Here is an 8,362-nt window from a genome sequence, read left to right as displayed (position 1 = left end):
GTAAAGACCACTGTAAGGCTGTAATACCCTTGCCCATTAGTTGAGGCTCATGTGGCCCAAGCTTACTTGTGTTTGTGTGGAAAGCTTAAGTAGAGTATGACCAGCATAAATATTATGAACCTAGAATGAAGAGAAGAGTAAGCTGGGTGTTATACATATATGGGCCCACATCACAGGTGGGCTTGGTATCGAGCAAACTTGGGTCAGGTTGCTAAAGTCTGATGGATGAACGTGGTTAGATTTTAGCATCAATTTATCTTTTGCTCCATACTGGGGACCTCATCATATCAGGAAGTTGGCCAAAACACGAAGTCCTAGTAGCAAGGTTGCATTTTCATTTCCGAGTTAAAAGAATCTGTTTCAATTTTGTGCGGCAATTTTGTAAGTGTTTCTTGTTTTCTGACAGGCTTATGACATTGGAAAACATGACGATGGACAATCCATCCTATCTTTAAAGAGCATCAATAACTTTTTGTCTTCTTCAGGTTACTGCTATTCAAAATATTTTAAATGTTTGAATGTTAAATCCATGTATCTATAAATTATACATGAGGTTCATATATAACACTACAATCAGTCATGTTGGGAACATGTATTACTATCTATTCTATTAAAATAAGAATTACAGTTGGTATTATTTGAGATTTTTTTTTTGTATTTCAGCAACGGCTGATCAATTAACTGAACTTAAAGCCCTTCAGAGCATACTGATGGACGCAAATGCAGAGCCAACTAAGCTATCATTTCCATTCATAAGATATATCACACAAAAATTCCGTCAAGTGATCGGTCGTGGTGGGTTCGGAGTGGTTTACCTGGTATGATTCCTTGATTGTGTATTTGTGTTGCAGCTCGTAATTGTGCATGCATGTGTTTGCCTACTGGAGCAAATTATCGTGTTAATGCTAGATTTTTAATAAGTTAAGTAAACAGGGAGATATCGGAACTGGGAAGGTTGCTGTGAAGAAACTCTCAATAATGCAGAACTTTTCTGAGGCGACCTTTCTGGATGAGATTAATTGTTTAATAAAGGCAAAGCACACCAATATAGTGAGATTTCTTGGTTATTGTGCGGATACATATGGGGAGTGTGTGCAATACGAAGGAAGTCTTGTGCTATCAGAGGTACCACAACGGTTGCTATGCTTTGAGTATGTTCCTAATGGAAACCTTCAGAAGTATCTCGAAGGTAAAACTTGCAACTTTTTTTGAAGGAAACTTAAATCCAGCACAAATAGGAGAATTTTTTTATGTCCATGAGGAATTGAATTTGATAATGGGACCATACATCCATTCTCCCTGGCCAAGGAAGCTAATGTAATCTCTCCAATACATCATAGTTACATAAACGGCTAAACTCTTCTTGAGCAGTTAAGCATATTCTTAAACACCTCTGAAACCTGGTCCCGTAACTTGTCTCAATGGGACATGTTTTTAGCAAAGTTTATATGGGTTGCATTGGTCCAGATATGACATGTGTGACCATATATAGTACTAGAGACATGTTGATGACAGGAATACAACACAACCCAATATCAGGATCGGAATGTACACTATATAGAGGATAGGTAGAGTTTACTGCATTTTAAAGACTATTTGATGACAACTAATGTAACCTGATCTCTAGCTTGTACTGTGTGACTTAATGTGATTGATCTCCAGAACAAAATAACTGAACTTTCCTATAGTTTTTAGCATCCAACTATAATACTACAAAATACTGGTATATAGCAACCTTCTGATGTGTCGACAACCATCAATTGAACTTTACTAGTCAATCATACATTAGAGTATAAATTAACTAAAACTCCTTGTAATGTCTAGCATTCAAATATAATGACTAGGAAAATACATCTATATAATAACCTGCTGATGTTTGACAATATATGATCTAAAGATTTCTCCTTGATAATATAATATAAAAAATTGTTTAATGTTGCACATCCTCCACTTGTAGTTCTCCATCATTTTTCTAAAGGCGGGTGATTTTTCATAACGTAATTCACTCATACGTGTTGGAGAAGAAAATATGCCATGTAACTTTTGTTGTTGTTGTTGTTGTTGTTGTTGGTGGTGGTGGTGGTGGTGGTGGTGGTGGTGCAGATAAGTCTCATAAAGATGAATGGAAAATACGATACCAAATGATTAGGGGAATTTGCAATGGTCTGAACTATCTTCACGACCAACGTATTACTCATTTGGATTTAAAACCCGACAATATTCTTTTGGATGCTCGCATGGATCCCAAAATTACAGACTTTGGGATATCAAGATGCTTTGATGAAGGAATAACTAGAATTTACACTAAAAATGTTCGTGGAACACGGTAAGTTAATACTATCATGATTTCTTTTCTTGCTATTTAGTATGCTAAATTTGATTTATGCACACATATTAAAGTTTGCTATCATAATGTCATGCAGGGGAATTATTGCACCAGAGACCATAGTCCATGGAGAAATAACATTTAAATCAGACATATATGGCTTGGGCAATATAATCATTCATCTATTAACAGGGTGTAACAAATATGATTTCGATAATGTAAGAATAATTTACTTTTCCATTTCAGTTGGTGTTTTATAATAAAATCTCATCTTGCAGCTACATACTATAAGATAATAACTAAAAGTCACATACTCAGTGCAACTAGCAACAACAATGTAGATTTTACGTACCGAGTGCGGTGTTTCGGTGCCCAGGTTCATCTGCACCCGTCCTGGAAAAAAATCACAAAAAACTCAAAACAAATTCAAAAAATTCCAATCTTTTTTGCATGGTAGAAAATTTATCACTTGAGGTCCGCTCCAAATTTTAGATCATTTGGACTTCTGAGAACCTCTCAGCAAAAAATACAAATCGGGTCAGAACAGTGTATGAACAGTAAACATTTTTACAGACCCCAAATTTGTCTTTTTTGCCGAGAGCTGCTCATATGGCCAAATGATTTGAAAATTGGAGCGTACTTCACACATCAAATTATCTACCACACAAAAAAAAATTAAATTTTTGGAATTTTTCTAGTATTTGTTTTGATTTTTCTCGTAAGGGCGGGTGCAGCTGAGCCTGGGCTCAGAAATGGATTACCGTTATGTTCCGTAGTGTGTGTATGCATGGAAAATTTTGTTTTTTTACTGGAATCACATACATTTTATAGAAGATATATATTAGTTCCATACACTGAAGAATGCAAAAAAGTTACTTCATTCACACTCTTCATACGAAATATAATACTGTAAAGGAACTTTCCATATGCTCGTTCTGTTATTTTGGTTTTTCACATCTCCAAGATAATGGAGATTTCTTTACTTATCAAAGCTATAATGTTTGAGACACGTATACCTCAATATCAGTATTTAGTTGCCAATAATGCTTTAAAAATACTGCCACCACAAGTTACAAGAGTGGTGATGTTTTTTATGGACTATATTTTAAAGTCGATGAAACATCTCTCATCATATCTTATAAACATATTTTGTAAGTTATTTACTTCTGATAGAGGTACCACTCATATTCATGAACTTTATCTTGTAGATGATAGCAAGTTATACTATTATAATAGTTAACTAATAGCTAAAGCAACCACATTTTTTCCTTTCCCTCATGCTAAGGCGGCTAGGGCAAAGTTCTCCCCTCCAAGCTTCACAGGACATCATGTGGATTCTCCTCCCCACTGCCTGCCGCTACGGTGGTGGTAGGGAGGGGAATCCCGGTGCCTCGTCTCCAGCTAGTAGTTTAGGTTAGGATTTTATTAGTCCTCACAGAGAGACCTACATGAGAGACCACAAGCAATACATCTATAGTCCATAAAAAATAAATATAGCTAACCGGTGGTTGTCCACGTCTATAGATGTATGCCACTGCAAAATTCAAGCATACATCTATAGACGTGGACGACCCACAAGCAAAGTGCTGCATTGATATAGCTAAAAATTGTGTGGCTTTTAACCAACATGAGAGACCTACAATTGGTGAGATCATGCAAAAGCTGAATGAGACAGAGACGATGGGATTCAAAGGGCCAGCATCTTCATTATACCAGATGTAATAATGTTCACTTAGGGATATATTTGATGTATACTCCTTTCTTTTGGTGTATCTTATAAATAAAGTAGTAAAATATATTTGCTTTGCATCAAAAATATAAACGCACGTAATAAATGTGACATAAAGGTCTATGCTTTTCTGTGCAAACATCTATTCTTCCCCTATTCCACCATGCTACAAGGCTACAACATGTGCAAGAATGACTAATGTCACATAGATATTTGTGCCTCAATGACTAATGTTATATTGATATTCGTGCCTCAAATTCGGCACTGCAACGATTCAGACGGCAACAACATCAGCTTAGTTGCACTGATTCATCCCGAGAGATAATGTAAACGGTTTAGAACATTTATCAACTTAATTAAAAGTTCAAGAGGGTACTATGGATAATTCGCAAATACTCCTTCCGTTCCATATTTCTTGTCGTGAACTAAAACCACAACAAAAGTTATGGAATGTGTTGTACTTTTGGTAACCTGATTAGGAGTCACATAAATGTGTTGTACTGGTTGATGCGCCCGGCATGCTGGCATTGTCTCCGACTGAGTACACCTTTAGGTCGCAGCAGGTACTCTTTTTCTTTTTTAACATTAGTCACAGCTGGTACTATATTTAGAACAATGGGCGCAGATCTGCCATTACCCTTTGGTGTATGAAACGGACCTCAGCCCTTGCTCTACAAATCAACCGGAGCCCACAAAGACACAAAATTACAGCATGAAAATAACAAAGCACAAAAGAAACTCACCATCAGGAGAATGCCATCCTCATCTCAATAGCAACCAAAAATCAATACCTTGTAACCTCAGCCCATCAAAGGGCGACCTGACAAGTCATTGCCAGCTGGCCGATCTCTGTCACTGAACCAAAGGCCAATAGAGTCACGCAAAGCTGCGTGTTGATTCTTCGGGTTTTCCAAAGGTTTGTCCAACACAGGGAACGAATCACTAAAATACTTCATGCCTACTCTCAGAGAGTAAATGAACCAAAGGGTTGATGTGCAAGTTGATGGAAACCAATGAGCACACAAAATTACAGCATGAAAATAGCAAAGCACACAAGATACTCACCAGCAAGGGGCGTCAGAAGAATGCAGAGCTGCACCACGCAACCGGATGTGAATTCCACCATGCTCCGGATGGCAATATTACCGAAAAAGGGTCCCCCCCTCCCCCCCTCCCGCTTTGTATTCCAAAGCAACCAACCAACACTACACATCGCGACGCTGGGGCGAGCAGCACAACAAGCCCAAAGACAGTAAATAAGATTAAACAAATGCCAACAACGGCAGCTCGACAAAGCGCGGAAGGCCCGCCACCGTTGTGCCCTCCGGAAACACCCCACCACAGCCCGAGGCTCCAAGTGCTGCGTACCAAGCAGCACCTCCAAGAAGGAATGCGACGCCGACGACGCTGCTGCCCGGACGAGTCCTAGTGTTTCCCCCGGTACGCGGAGGAAAGTGGGGGATGGCTACCACCGACACCCTGCAAGAAGGAATGGTGGCACCTGCCGGTGTCACCGCATCGGAGCCGGACGAACCGGTAAGGATTTTTTCCGCACACCAAACACCACCGCCCATCCGGAGCCTACCATCGAAACCACCGCCCAATGCGCCATCGCGGTTGCGCTGCCACCCACGCCGTCTCACTACGAGCACCAACACGAGGCCAAGAAGACCGGAGAGAAGCGCCACGCGACAAGAGCAGCAGCACCAAGGCCGAGCGGGAGGGAACCACCTCCACCGCCGTAGTGCGAGAAGCCAGCGGCTCCGACATCGCCGCGGTAGCGGACTGGACACGACAGCGGGGCATACCAGGCCACCCCTGGCCCGGCCAGGCCCGAAACCGGCCCGCTAAGTCGTGCTGCAGCAAGCTGGCGTCGGAACCGCCAGCACCCCGTCGCGCAACGCCGCTCCCCCTCCCCCCGGAAATCACGCCGCCGATCCGCCCTGCTGCCGGCCTGCCCATGTCCAGATGGGCCCGTAGGGCCTAGATCTTGGCCGAGCGCCGCCGCCAGGACGTGCCACAGCGCCGCCACCCGTCCGCTCTGCGATGAGGAACCCCGCCGCCAGCTAGACCACCGCCGCCTAGGAGTACCCCCCGGTGCAGCTCCGCCCCACGCCGGAGAGCCACCTAGAGGGGAAGGTCAGGAGGGCCGCCGCCACCAACGTCCCCGGGGCCAGGCCGGCCGCGGCGCCAGCGACGGCGGCGGGGAGGAAGGGGAGAGGGGGGCTGGAGGGGGGAGGGAGCGTGATACGTCTCCAACGTATCTATAATTTTTGATTGCTCCATGCTATTATATATTCTGTTTTGGATGTTTAATAGGCTCTATCGTGTATGCAATGCTGTGTACCGGACCTGATGTGTGCCTTGCTATTAGTTTAGGAGGGAGGTACCAAAGTAATCCAGGAGTGGATCACTAGACAGCGGTCAAGAACATCCTGAAATACCTGAAAAGGACTAAGGATATGTTTCTCGTTTATGGAGGTGACAAAGAGCTCGTCGTAAATGGTTACGTCGATGCAAGCTTTGACACTGATCCGGACGATTCTAAATCGCAAACCAGATACGTGTTTTTATTGAACGGTGGAGCTGTCAGATGGTGCAGTTCTAAACAAAGCGTCGTAGCGGGATCTACATGTGAAGCGGAGTACATAGCTGCTTCCGAAGCAGCAAATGAAGGAGTCTGGATGAAGGAGTTCATATCCGATCTAGGTGTCATACCTAGTGCATCGGGTCCAATGAAAATCTTTTGTGAGAATACTGGTGCAATTGCTTTGGCAAAGGAATCCAGATTTCACAAGAGAACCAAGCACATCAAGAGACGCTTCAACTCCATCCGGGATCAAGTCTAGGTGGGAGACATAGAGATTTGCAAGATATATACGGATCTGAATGTTGCAGATCATTTGACTAAGCCTCTTCCATGAGCAAGACACAACACCAAGGCTCCATGGGTGTGAGAATCATTACTGTGTAATCTAGATTATTGACTCTAGTGCAAGTGGGAGACTGAAGGAAATATGCCCTAGAGGCAATAATAAAGTTATTATTTATTTCCTTATATCATGATAAATATTTATTATTCATGCTAGAATTGTATTAACCAGAAACATGATACATGTGTGAATACATAGACAAACAGAGTGTCACTAGTATGCCTCTACTTGACTAGCTCGTTAATTAAAGATGGTTATGTTTCCTAGACATAGACAAAGAGTTGTCATTTGATTAACGGGATCACATCATTAGGAGAATGATGTGATTGACTTGACCCATTCCGTTAGCTTAGCACTTGATCGTTTAGTATGTTGCTATTGCTTTCTTCATGACTTATACATGTTCCTATGACTATGAGATTATGCAACCCCCGTTTATCGGAGGAACACTTTGTGTGCTACCAAACGTCACAACTTAACTGGGTGATAATAAAGGTGTTCTACAGGTGTCTCCGAAGGTACTTGTTGGGTTGGCGTATTTCGAGATTAGGATTTGTCACTCCGATTGTCGGAGAGGTATCTCTGGGCCCACTCGGTAATGCACATCACTTAAGCCTTGCAAGCATTGCAACTAATGAGTTAGTTGCGGGATGATGTATTACGGAACGAGTAAAGAGACTTGCCGGTAACGAGATTCAACTAGGTATTGAGATACCGACGATCGAATCTCGGGCAAGTAACATACCGACGACAAAGGGAACAACGTATGTTGTTATGCGGTTTGACCGATAAAGATATTCGTAGAATATGTGGGAGCCAATATGAGCATCCAGGTTCCGCTATTGGTTATTGACCCGAGACGTGTCTCGGTCATGTCTACATAGTTCTCGAACCCGTAGGGTCCGCACGCTTAATGTTCGATGACGGTTATATTATGAGTTTATGTGTTTTGATGTACCGAAGGTAGTTCGGAGTCCCAGATGTGATCATAGACATGACGAGGAGTCTCGAAATGGTCGAGACATGAAGATTGATATATTGGACGACTATATTCGGACACCGGAATGGTTCCGGGGGTTATCGGATATATACCGGAGTACCGGGGGGTTACCGGAACCCCCCGGAGGTTATTGGGCCTCATGGGCCCAAGTGGTGGAAGAGGAGAGGTGGCCAGGAGGTGGCGCGCGGCCCCCCTTGCCCCAATCCGAATTGGGAAAGGGAAGGGGGCGGCGGCCCCCCTTCTCCTTCCTTCTCTCCACCTCCTCCTTCCCCCTTCTCCTAGTTGGAATAGGAAAGGGGGGCAAAACCTACTTGGAGTAGGATTGCCCCCCCTTGGGCGCGCCTCCTCCCTTGGCCGGCCCCCTCTTCCTCCCC

At 43.1% G+C, this 8,362-nt stretch overlaps 1 pseudogene; it reads left to right on the top strand.

The window, feature by feature from the left end:
• Positions 1-4,026, top strand: part of LOC123075902 (serine/threonine-protein kinase STE20-like) — a 6,283-nt pseudogene extending 2,257 nt beyond the window's left edge.
• Positions 4,027-8,362: the final 4,336 nt, after the last annotated feature.

This window comes from Triticum aestivum, chromosome 3D, assembly GCF_018294505.1.
Source record: "Triticum aestivum cultivar Chinese Spring chromosome 3D, IWGSC CS RefSeq v2.1, whole genome shotgun sequence".
In the NCBI taxonomy this organism is placed as follows: domain Eukaryota; kingdom Viridiplantae; phylum Streptophyta; class Magnoliopsida; order Poales; family Poaceae; genus Triticum; species Triticum aestivum.
This window is presented reverse-complemented; position numbering and strand designations above follow the sequence as displayed.